Source organism: Alligator mississippiensis, chromosome 4, assembly GCF_030867095.1.
Source record: "Alligator mississippiensis isolate rAllMis1 chromosome 4, rAllMis1, whole genome shotgun sequence".
NCBI classification, from domain to species: domain Eukaryota; kingdom Metazoa; phylum Chordata; order Crocodylia; family Alligatoridae; genus Alligator; species Alligator mississippiensis.
Window position 1 is genome coordinate 220,754,445 of NC_081827.1, and position 12,631 is coordinate 220,767,075.

At 42.2% G+C, this 12,631-nt stretch overlaps 1 protein-coding gene across 3 annotated transcripts in view; it reads left to right on the forward strand.

The window, feature by feature from the left end:
* Positions 1-12,631, forward strand: part of RBMS1 (RNA binding motif single stranded interacting protein 1) — a 213,718-nt gene that overhangs the window by 176,916 nt on the left and 24,171 nt on the right. The window lies entirely within an intron of this gene.

Here is a 12,631-nt window from a genome sequence, read left to right on the forward strand (position 1 = left end):
CTGACATCATATTTAATAGGTGGCTGTCCATTATAGTTGAAGCATGTCAAGGAATTGTTATATCTGATTTCTTGTTCAGCAGTAAATTTATTAAAATGTTTTACCACTTCTTTGGATAACTGGAAAACTTGTTGGACAGGAACACAGTAACTCTACTTTTGTAGATAGTAACAGCATGATTATCTTCATTTTCCTCAGCAGAACTATGCTGAGGAACTATGCTGGTTGGCTCCACACTAGTTAATAAAAAAGCTGTTCAGATGCCATTTTCTGTGTAGACTTGTATCCTGTGTGGTTTCAATTAAAATCAGTACACTGACTGGTGGTCCATGGATCACTTAGTACTCATTTAAATAAAAGTGACCTAACTCTGACTGCTTTTATTGTCTGCTGCTGCTTTTTTCACAGCCATTAGCATGCGGGTAAATTGAATTCTGCAGACAATGTCTGTGCTATATCTGCTTAATGTCCTTTTGAAAATGTATTGAATTTCTCCATCCTTTGGGCCAAATTAGGCTTTCAAGTTCTTGAGCCCAGTAAAAGGAGAAAATAATGCAAAAATCTGAAAGAATTTTATGGACACCCTTGAGACACAAAGCATAGGAGTTCAGTAATGCAGCTCTACTCTCCTGATGTCTTCACCATCAATTTACTTGCTTGCCAATTTAAAAAAAAATTCCACATAATTTAAATTAAGTCACTCTAAGGAACTGGAAAGGAATTTTTTGTCACACAGCAAGAGTAAATTATGAAGCAAAGACTAAATAATAAATGAGGAAAGAACATATGGCTAGGATTCCAGGCTTCATTTAGGAACTATTCTACAGGAACTCCCAAGAGTAGATTTTACAAATATTGTTTTTTGTGCATTTAGCAGACCCTCCATTATCCCACTCGTGACACAGCTTGACATATAGAGCACAGGAAAAGGAAAGCAGCAAACAGACAATGGGAAAAGCATGTATTTCTTTAGTACGTATGTGCTTCATCCCTGAAAGACCACTTCAGTTTGAGGTATACAGGTTGTAGCCATATTGGTCTAGAGGCAAAAGGAATCAGAACTCATGGTAGAGGTGATCTCTTTTATTAGATCAACTAAATGTTAGCAAAAAAAAAATCTTTATTTGCAAGCATTTGGGCACAAGCACTCTTCTTCAGGCATAGGAGAAAAGATTGTAAAAGTTCTCCTAGGCAGAAATGAAAGTTCATGTTTCATACAAGAGTTAAAGGTGTGGTAAACTCTGCTGTTCGGAAACCAAATTCCTATGAAGTATGAACTTTCATTTCTACCTAGGAGACTTTTACAATCTTTTCTCCTATGACTGAAGAAGAGTGCTTGTGCCCAAAAGCTTGCAAATAAAGATTTTTTTTTTTTTTGCAAACATCTAGTTGATCTAATAAAAGATATCACCTCTACCATGAGTTCTGATCACTTCAGTTTGAGGCAGTCTGTGCTGTGGTATGCTTCTAAGCACAGGAAACTAGCCTGATATCCTTTCCTTTTTCATGTCCTTATGACAAGATATTTAGCAGAATTCACAGATTTGTTGGAATCTGACAGGGCCATGTCATGAGTACTACTGCTATGGTCTACTAGCCTGGGTGATTCATAGATGTTAGGGTCGGAAGGGACCTCAGTAGATCATCGAGTCCGACCCCCTGCATATGCAGGAAAGAGAGCTGGGTCTAGATGACTCCATCTAGATGCTTATCTAACCTCCTCTTGAAGACCCCCAGGGTAGGGGAGAGCACCACCTCCCTTGGGAGCCCGTTCCAGACCCTGGCCACTCGAACTGTGAAGAAGTTCTTCCTAATGTCCAATCTAAATCTGCTCTCTGCTAGCTTGTGGCCATTATTTCTTGTAACCCCCGGGGGCGCCTTGGTGAATAAATCCTCACCAATTCCCTTCTGTGCCCCTGTGATGAACTTATAGGCAGCCACAAGGTCGCGTCTCAACCTTCTCTTGCGGAGGCTGAAAAGGTCCAGTTTCTCTAGTCTTTCCTCGTAGGGCTTGGTCTGCAGGCCCTTAACCATGCGAGTGGCCCTTCTCTGGACCCTCTCCTGGTTATCCGCATCCTTCTTGAAGTGTGGCACCCAGAATTGCATGCAGTACTCCAACTGCAGTCTGACCAGCGCCCGATAGAGGGGAAGTATCACCTCCTTGGACCTATTCGTCATGCATCTGCTGATGCACGATAAAGTGCCATTGGCTTTTCTGATGGCTTCGTCACACTGCCGACTCATGTTCATCTTGGAGTCCACTAGGACTCCAAGATCCCTTTCCACTTCCGTGCCACCCAGCAGGTCATTCCCTAGGCTGTAGGTGTGCTGGACATTTTTCCTCCCGAGGTGCAGCACTTTGCATTTCTGATATTTTGACTTGATTGGCTTTTGCAGACCCTCTGACTACTGTGACCTCCTTGGCCCACAAAACAATAGTTTTATGAAAATTATTGATGTTCCAGATGGGGGTTGTAAACTTTCATTTTCCTTTCTAGCTTTTTTGCTTGTTTAGATTTTGTAAGCTGGAAAATCCCTTAGGCCAGCAGACAGATAGAGGTACTATTTTCATTGAATGTTAACTGCACTCCAGTCCCATTTCTTTTGTGCTTTGTGATTTATAATCCTGAGTTTGCTTAACTGTCATTAAACTTCCAAAGCTAAAAGCAGGAAGAGAGCTGTCTAATCAATATTTAGATGATTTTGCCCTAAAGAAAAGGAGTTCACAGAGTCAAAGAACTGGCAACTCAAAACATCGTGAAGGCTGCTGTTAATACTTTTTAGCTTACTCATTTGCAGCTGTGTGTAATATCCACCCTTGAATGGGAAGGCTGTCAAGCTTATCATAACTGATCACACCCTGCCTACGATGGGCCCTTTTGAAGCCAGAGTTACACCCTTGTGCTATCAGGTTCTACCAGGTAGAAGAAATGGGCTGCTGGGCAGGATTATGTTCTCAGAGTAATTTGTATGAGTGTAGAGGAAAAAGTAGGGTGGGGAAGGGCCTTTCTTGTATGATTGTGGCTAGCTGGGGAAAATGAAGTTGTATAGGGTGATGTATGGCAGTTGAAAAGGGGAAAGAGGGACAGTCTTCACATTATTAACACGAAAAATTCTTCGTATTTCACTATTCATTATTTAAATGAGCAGGTGCGGAAGGAAATCTTTGAGAGAAACTAGTCCATTAAAGGCTTGGTTATGCTATGCAGGCACAAGCCAAGTTGGGGGTTTTCAGATCTGCAGGTAAGAAACAGTGCTGCCCCTTGAATATATTAGGATCCCTTAGATCAAGGTTCTAATATCTTTTATTAGATCAACTCAAATACTTGGAAAAAATTCTTCTTTGCAAGTTTTCAGGCACAAATACCCTTCATCAGGGTGAGGAAGCATCTGCAGTTGGTGTGTGCTCTTCCTGGACTTAGAATCCTTCCTGGAGCTCCCTAGTACAGTGAGTGAATGTGTCTGCTGATGCAGTCCAGTAGGTTGGGAGCAGCTTATTCTATACACAGTCCAGCAGTATGACACACAAGTGAATTAGGAACGTGGCCAATTGTGCCCAGCCTTTGCATGGCTTTTTGTAAAGCCAGTGAGAAAGGGCTCGCACTGATAGTGTAGCAATAGGGGAAAGTTGGATAAAATATTATCCTTGAGAGTGAGGAAAGAGCAAGTTGGGATGCATACCAAATAAAACTGCAGAATTGGAACTGTATGTTTAAACTGAAGCATTGTATAATAGAAACTTGGCTGAAGTCAGCAAACAGAGCTGGATATGAAAATACTGTTACTAAGATGGAAAGGGCAGGAGAGAATGGATCATAATGAAATAGGTTCCATTTAACTAAAACACGCTTTCATCATGCAGCTTAGTTAAAATAAGAGTTTGGGTTTAAGTGAGAGAATGGGTTAATCATAATTTTAGGGAATGGAGCTGAATTTCCTGGCCAGCATGAGGAGACAGAGCAGGAAATTTTAATGCAAATATGAGAGCAAAGGCAGTGAATAGTGTCCACGTATTTATCCTGGCAATGGGCGCTCTAAAGGAGGTGCAAGATAGAACTCTTTCTGACGCCGGCTGTTAAGTGACCAAGCGAGATCACTAAGCAGTATCTAAGATACTGAATAAACTGTGTCTTCACCCAAACACTCAGATATTAATATGGGTGATGGGAAAGAGATGGATTGGGGATCAGAGACCAGTCCTAAATGCATTTTAATGTAAATAGTTTCCGTCTACCTAACACCAGAGTATTATTTCCTGTTAGTAATTATTCCTTTTCCAGGATTTCTTTTTTTGTTTGCTTTGTTTATTGCCTCTTTTGTTGCATGCAGCTGGTCATACAAGACCCACTTGCATGTACAGAGCCGCAAGCTCAGGAAGCAACTCATTTACCACATGCTTCTTTCTCTGTTCCTGTGGCATTCTCCCCAGCTGCGTGAGTGGCTTGCCTCGTGGAACCACAAATGACAGACAGTACCTCCCTGTAGAGCAGCATGGAGATATCTAATGGGCAGGGAAACAAAGAAGGGCAAGAAACAAAAAATAAATGAGCGCTACACAAAAAATAGAAAAGGAACAGACTGAAACCAGACAAAAGCATTAGCATAACAGGGTATATTGTACTGCAAGATGTTCAGCAACAAAGTTATAACAATGTAACCGGTAAAAAATTCAGTTTATATCAAACATTCAGAGTCAGTTTGTGTCTCATTTACACTAGTTTTTACCTCAAATATCCCTAGTAGTCCCAAAGTTACCTACATTGCATTGATATTTGGTCTGATGAAAAACTGTGTACAGCTAAACCACATAACAGTGAAAATGAGGTTATAGAATAAATTGTACTAAAGGAATGACTCTCTAAGCATTTGTTTTCACACACAGTTATTCATGGGGTTTAATTTTGGGACTTTTGTTTCATGTCATGCTCAAGCACAGGGGCGGGCAATTATTTTGGGCAGAAGGCTGCTTACTGAGTTTTGGCAAGCCATCGAGGGCCACATGACAGGCAGCCCAGGGCAGATAAATATTAATTTTCTAAATTTTTTAGGGGCTGCGCAGGCCAGATAGTATGGCCTGGTGGGCTGCATCCAGCCCCTAGGCTGCATTTTGCCCACCCCTGCTCTAGTATCCCATTTGTGACCAATGAATAGTATTTGGCCCAGAACGTTCAATATGTTAACAGTTAAAATTACGGTCATGCTCAGTTTAAGAGCTGGTTTGCTTAAGTGTAACTTATGACAGATTTTGGTCCATTTTGTTTAAAAGAGTTTTCTGAGGTTTTAGAAAAGGTCATTCAAATTCTGTTTAAAAATATAAAGTCTACTGAATCCAGGTTCTGTGTGTTCCAGAAATAAGTAGTTCTGTCACTGAGCATAGATGATTTTAGGTGACAGAGAGCAGCAGCAGACCTTCAAGAAAGTAGAGTTAGGCAGGACGTGATCTTCCCAGCCCATGAAACGTTTCAAGATTTCCAAAATTCTTCTGTTCCATGTTAGGATTAAGCCAAGACCTTTTAAAATCTTTCATGGAAAACAAAAGAGAGATTGGAATAGCCAGTTACCTGGTGATTAGACCACTTGCTTGAGCTGTAGGAGACCTTGATTTAAATCCTTGCTGCACCATTCTGCTATATGTCAAGTGTGTTACCTAACCACCAGGCCATTCTCAAGTGAGTTCCTCTCAGTATTTTCTATGGGAACTCCTTATATTTTGTATAAATGATTAGTCATTGGTGTGGGGACTTGCACTTGTTGGCTACATCCCTACTGAGTACCTTGACTACCAGGTTACTGTTATTTTGGGGGACATGTCTGCCTTGTTGATCTGTAGTTCCTGACAAAAAAAGCAGTATTGGCAAAAAAACAATTCCCATTGCTTCCCACCCCAGCTAATTTTTACCCTGTTTCAGATAAAACCTGTATGCATGTATACAGCTAAGTCAGCCTGGACCCTTATCCAAATCTTAGTCCATGTTCATTTACTGTGATTTTGAATGTGATCTTCCATCTGTTTCCTGGAATGTAAGGGTATCTATACATGTATCACATCTCAGCTGTCCGTGTGTCATCTCTACAATAATTCATGAAAGCAATTCCTAGGCATCACTTGTATGAAATATGTTTTTATAGTTTATTCCAGAGCTAAAAGCCATTCCAGAAGGTTGTATAAAATGCTTGTGATTTATGGTTTGAAATCCAGAGCAGGAAGGATTTTGCATGCCTGCTGGCTATGATTCACTGGTTCAAGTTTATGCTGGAAGCAACAAAAAGGGTGTTTCAGTTGACCTAACTTGGATCCAGGCTCTGCCACCTTTACTGAAATGGAGTAGTCTCTTCTTCAATGCCAAGTTCCATTTAATTAGATGAGAAAGTAAGGTAGGACTCTGGCCCTTGGCAAGTTGGTAGAGGACAGAACAAAAAAAGGCATCTGAATCGAGATTACAGTCCTCAGCTGATCTTCGGTTTATAGAAAGATTTACGAATAAGAGTTGAAAATTTCCCTTGAGTGCTAGATGAGAGACTCACTGGTTGCTTTTAATTTATTAAGTTAATTATAACTCTTTTGCACATCCAGTAGGTTGAGTCTGTTTTTACTTTGCATACACTGGTTAATGAAGACAGATGGTAGTATCTTTTCAGTGAGTAGCTGCTTATTCCATGAGTAATCCTATTGAGGACAGTGCAGTTAGTCCTGGTGTATAGTACTATGCATTTTAAGTAGAGTATTACAATCAGCCCCCTAACGTGTATTAAGCCATCCATTTTATAGAACAACTTGCTTATTTCCTAAAATACACTTGGTACTATCCAGGGAGCAGACTCAATAGACAATGATAGGTGGATGGTTAGATAGAGGTGTAAGCCCTTATGTCTTCCTTTACAGCCTCAGCCTGTTTTCTGCATGGAAAAAGTGAAGAATTCTGGAAATATCTGTGACAGTCAAACATAATGAAGTTTCATTTTTCTAATGAAAATGAAGAGTTCAAACTGTGTGAGATCATTGTGTTTTGTGTATTGTTTAACTTTATATTTGATTTTAAATAGGCCTTCATTTTCTACTTACGGTGCTACAGGATTTTTTAATAAATAGAAGGCACATAACTGTAGTATAGAAAGTGCAGGAGCGAAGCTGGAAGTTTTGGCTGCTCACTAGTGGAACAGTTAGAGCTCCTGCACCAAGGATGGGGGGAAGGGAATAATTTGGACAAAGGCTTACGTACCAGTAGAATGTGACTTAGGCCCATATGGCCTCCTGTACCTACATGATAAAGTTTGTCAGATTTCTTCTTTTCTCTATGTCTGAATAGGACATCCAAATACAGATTGTGTTTGTCATAGATCAGAACAAGAATTGTCAGATGTTCCTCTCCAGCAGGGAGCAAGCCCAGATTGGTGCCCACTTTAGCAGAGCTGTTATATGGTTATTTCTGTAGAGATTTTGAGTGGAGTCCCACAGGGGTCTGTCCTGAGCCCAGTGCAGTTCAACATGTTTATTAACGATTTGAATGCTGGCATAGAAAGCTTCTTGAGCAAGTTTGCAGATGATACAAAACGGGAAGACTTGTGAATATGTTGGAGGACAGGAGCAGAATTCAGAAGGATATTGATAGATTAGAAGTCTGAAATGAAACTAACAGGATGAACTTCACTGCTGACAGATGCATTGGGAAGACTAATCAAAATACAAAATGAATGACACGTGGCTGGATGGCAGCACTATGGAGAAGAATCTGGGAGTCTTGATAGATCACAGACTCAACATGAATCTACAGTGTAATGTACAAAAGGCAAATACGATTTTCAGATGCATCCAAAGAAGCATTAGGTGCAAGACACAGGACGTGATAGCACGTCTACTAGGCATTGTTCAGGCCTTGTCTAGAGTTCTATGTACAGATTTGGGTTCCACATTTTAAAAGGGATGATAAGTTAGAGAGGACCCACAGACAGGTGACAAAGATGATTGAGAGCTTGTAAAGCAAGTCATGAGAAGCTGGAGGAGCTAGACATGTTAAGCTTGTAGGAAGGGCACCTAAGCAGACATGATAGCAGTCTTCAAATACTTGGAGGACTGCCATAAAGAAGAGAGTGAACACTTCTTTCTTGCTGCAGAGAGTAGGACATGGACAAATGACTTGAAGTTTCAGCAAAATAGGCTTAGGTTGGATACCAGAAAAAACTTCTTCACTGTGAGAAAAGTGAGGCAGTGGAATAGACTGCCTAGGTAAGTTGTGGTTTCTCTGTCACTGGAGGTGTTCACAAAGAGGCTGGACAGCCACTGGTCATGGATAATCTAGGCATAGCTATGTCTGCATTCTACTATATGGGTATTTCCCGTGCTTCTGTGCTTTGCTGATTGTGACATGGTGCTGGAAGGGAATACCACCCCCTATCCCTCCTTTTCTGCTAGAAGTGTAAGGGTGTTTTTAAGCCTTCCTCAGAGGCATTGGGTGTTGGCTGAAGCCAAACCTGAAAATTTTGACTAGGGTGTACCTGTGCGCCTTCTGGGACTTAAAGCCAAAGGTTCCTGGCTAGGGGGTCTTGCCTCTCTGCTCAGGGTCAAACCAACCACTGTATTTAGGAGGTAAAAAGAAGGTTCTGGGTAACATGGGGCCTCTGCAGGACACGCTTGGAAATCTGGTGGTCTCACCAGACGACAAAGCTAGCCTATTTAACAATTTCTTTGCCTCCATTTTTCTGAGCGGGGACCAGGTCATCCCCCCCACCGGGATCCCTGATGGTCCCAAGGGAGGCGCAACCAGGCCCAGGGTCAGAGAGGACCTAGTCAGGGAACTTATGGTGGGACTGGACATGTTCAGATCAGCAGGTCCTGACTATCTCCACCCCAGAGTGTTGAGGGAATTAGCAGAGGTCATTGCAGGACCCCTGGCACAGCTTTACGAGCACTCGTGGTGCTCTGGCGAGGTGCCAGAGGACTGGAAAAGGGCCAGTGTGGTCCCCATTTTCAAAAAAGGGAGGAAGGAGGACCCAGGAAATTATAGGCCTGTTAGTCTTACCTCGGTGCTGGGGAAGCTCTTGGAGAAAATTATGCAGGTGCACATCTGCGAGGGACCAGCAGGGGAGTGTATGTTTAAGGGAACCAACATGGGTTCATTAAAGGCATGTCCTGTCAGACCAACCTGGTGGCCTTCTATGACCAGGTCACAAAATCCTTGGATGCAGGTGTCGTGGTGGATGTAGTCTTCCTGGACTTTAGGAAGGCCTTCGACACTGTCTCTCTCACCCCATTCTCATTAAAAAATTAGGAGATTGTGGTGTCAATGCCTACACAGTCAGATGGGTCACCAATTGGCTGGAGAGTCGAACCCAGAGAGTGGTGGTGGATGGGTCATTTTTGACCTGGAGGGATGTGGGCAGTGGGATCCCCCAGGGCTCGGGCCTGCACTGTTCAACATCTTCATCAGCGACTTGGACGAGGGAGTAAAAAGCACCCTGTTCAAAGTCGCAGATGACACTAAGATGTGGGGAGAAGTGGGCACGCTAAAAGGGAGGGAAAGGCTGCAATTGGATCTGGACAGGTTACAGGGGTGGGCGAATAAGAATAAGATGGGATTCAGTACAGACAAGTGCAAGGTACTGCACCTAGGGAGAAAGAACCAGCAGCATACCTACAGGCTGGGGAACTCCCTTCTCGTCAGCACAGAGGCAGAAAAGGACCTTGGAGTCATTATAGACTCCAAGATGAACATGGGCTGCCAATGTGGGGATGCAGTCAGGAAGGCTAACTGCACCTTGTCGTGCGTCCATAGTTGTATCACAAGCAGGTCCAAGGAGGTGATCCTCCCCCTCTATATGACATTGGTCAGGCTGCAGTTGGAGTACTGCATCCAGTTCTGGGTGCCGCACTTCAGGAGGGATGTGGACAACATCAAGAGGGTCCAGAGGAGGGCCACTCACGTGATCAGGGGCAGTAAGGCAGGCCCTACGAGGGGAGGCTATGAGACCTGAACCTGTTCAGCCTCCACAAGAGAAGGCTGAGAGGGGATCTGGTGGCCATCTAAACTGGCCAAGGAAGACCAGCAGGCAATGGGAGAGTCCCTGTTCCTGCAAGCACTACTGGGAGTAACAAGGAATAATGGCCATAAGTTGACGGAGAGTAGATTCAGACTAGATATCAGGAGGCACTACTGCACAGTCAGGGCATCTAGGATCTGGAACCAACTTCCAAGGAAAGTGGTGCTCACTCCTACCCTGGGGGTCTTCAGAAGGAGGCTAGATAGACACCTTGCCGGGGTCTTTGACCCCAGTACTCATTCCTGCCCATGGCAGGGGGTCGGACTAAATGATCTGCTCAGGTCCCTTCTGACCCTACCAACTGTGAAACTATTTTGGGGTTAGGAAGGAATTTTACCCCATGGTCAGATTGGTATGGACTGTGAGGGGTTTTTGCCTTCCTCTGGCAGAGGGGTGGTCCTCTTCATCTGATCTCTTGAGCATATATTAACAACCTTTTACAGAAGCAGGGCATTAGCTACCACGGTCCTCCCTGCTTTACCTGTGATAGGTTACGTTGTTATGTCTTGTGATGTGTCAGGGTTGACTGTTTGGTTTTACTAAGAGTTTAGATTATGGATTTGTATAGGATGGTTTGGATAAGGATTATTCTGCTTTGGGCAGGAGGTTGGACTAGATGACCAATGGAAGTCCCTTCCAGCCAGACTTCTCTATAATTCTATGATTCAAGAGTACCCAGTGCAAAGACCATGAGATCACTGCCTGTAAATCACCAGAAGTGAAACAGTAGATGGTCACTTAGACGAAAAAAGAACAGTCACCTACTCTGCAGTAACAGTGGGGGTTTATAAACATGGTCGGGGGGGGGGGGAAGAGAGGGGAGAGGTTGCTCCAAGAGCCACTCTAATTAAAACAGCCAGAGCATCACATGTATCAGCAATCCTGCGCTGAAAAATGGCAGCAAGGGCACTTTAACCAAAGCTCACGAAACAACCCCCACCACCATTTTTCAGTGCAAGGATGCTGATGCACATGATGCTGGAATCTGTACTCCAGCAGACTTAATTAATAGAGTCTGCATCAGAGCAGCTTCACTGCAAGTCTGTAGGCGCCCAGTGTATTTTTGAGATATGTTATCCTGGGACCAGGATTTTACCCATTAAGTCTAAGCTAAAACATTCTTGTTGTTTTCATTGTTTGATCTTTTATCTGTTGAAAATTCTTCTTAATTTTAAGAAGAAATAATTGAATGGAGAGTGAAAAAATGGCTGCTCATCATGCCCACTCCCAAAATGTACTCTCATGCTAGAGTGTTAACAATTGGCTCTGAGCATTACATTTAGCAAACTGAGAATTGATTTGGCAACAATGGAGTCCATTAATTTTCTTTTAAACATAAAGCTACTAGTACTTGTTAGATTATGGGTCTGCATGAGACAGCCATGATATAATCTATTTTAAAAAAACCCTCACGATTTTTGGCAAAAGTACCTAGCTCCTGTGGACTTCCTACATCATTGTAGTGATGTTTTTTGTAAATTAATTGCTATCATCATGCTTTGTAACTTGGCAGCATCCTACAAAAATCACTAAAAGTGATTTCAAAATCACTAAAAGTGCAATCAAAATTGCATTTTGACTGCAAACTGTTTTAAAGAAGTAATTTTTTTAAATTTAATTTCTTCAATTTTCTATAACTTCACTGTTGTAGCTCAAAAGATATCTGAACGGCATTGTTGGGGGGAGGGAGGGGGAGTTACTGAGATTTTTAAAATATCTCTTAGTGACATAGGAGCACCAGTCCTAGTAAAACAGTGAAAATTATGTTCCTAAATCACTTATTTTACCTTCCACCAACAATGCAACTATACTTGGAGTTTCTGTACTATATATTTATCTAGGTAAATCATCTACCTAGGAACATCATCGAAGTGCTTAAGCAATTTACAGCTATAAAAAAAAAAAAGTAGAAATAACAGTATCTCTTTCTTCATTGGTAACCCATGGAAGAACAGTTAGACTATTTGTCTGTAGAGATTTTGATATGTGCAAGAAAGGGTGTGTGTTGAGTTCATGTTTTAAAAAAATGGTTTCAGGAAAGCTAAATTGAAGCAGCAAGTTTTGGATTTCTTTCAAAAAGCAGCGAAGGTTGCTTTTGGGACTGGGTTCTGCTGGCTAGGTCTAGTTCCTGTGAAAGTTTTGTTCCTGTACTCAAAGTTCCCACTGAGGATTAACTCATGGTTTCATTCTTCATAGCTGTTTGGGATCATCATGAATATGGAGGGACAGTCAGCTCATGCTGAGGGTTCTGAATATCAGGACAGAGACTTTGACATGGATTCTGTTTTATAGGGAGCTAGTACAGGAAACAGAGCGCTATACAAAACATTCACAGCAGTCTAGAGGGTTTAACAGGGATCGCTGCCATTTTGGACCTTTTAGGACATTTGGCTTAATTTCTAGATATAACAATAACAAGCATAAGGTAAAAAATACATGGATTCCTGTGGCCAGAACTGTGCCCAGTACAATGGGACACGGTCTGGTGGCCATATACATGGATGCTGGGTGTTTTTATTGCTATGGTTGTTCAAACATCAGGAGTCCAATGCATAAAATTAATTTTTCAGTATTTTCAATTTTATTTGTTTCATTT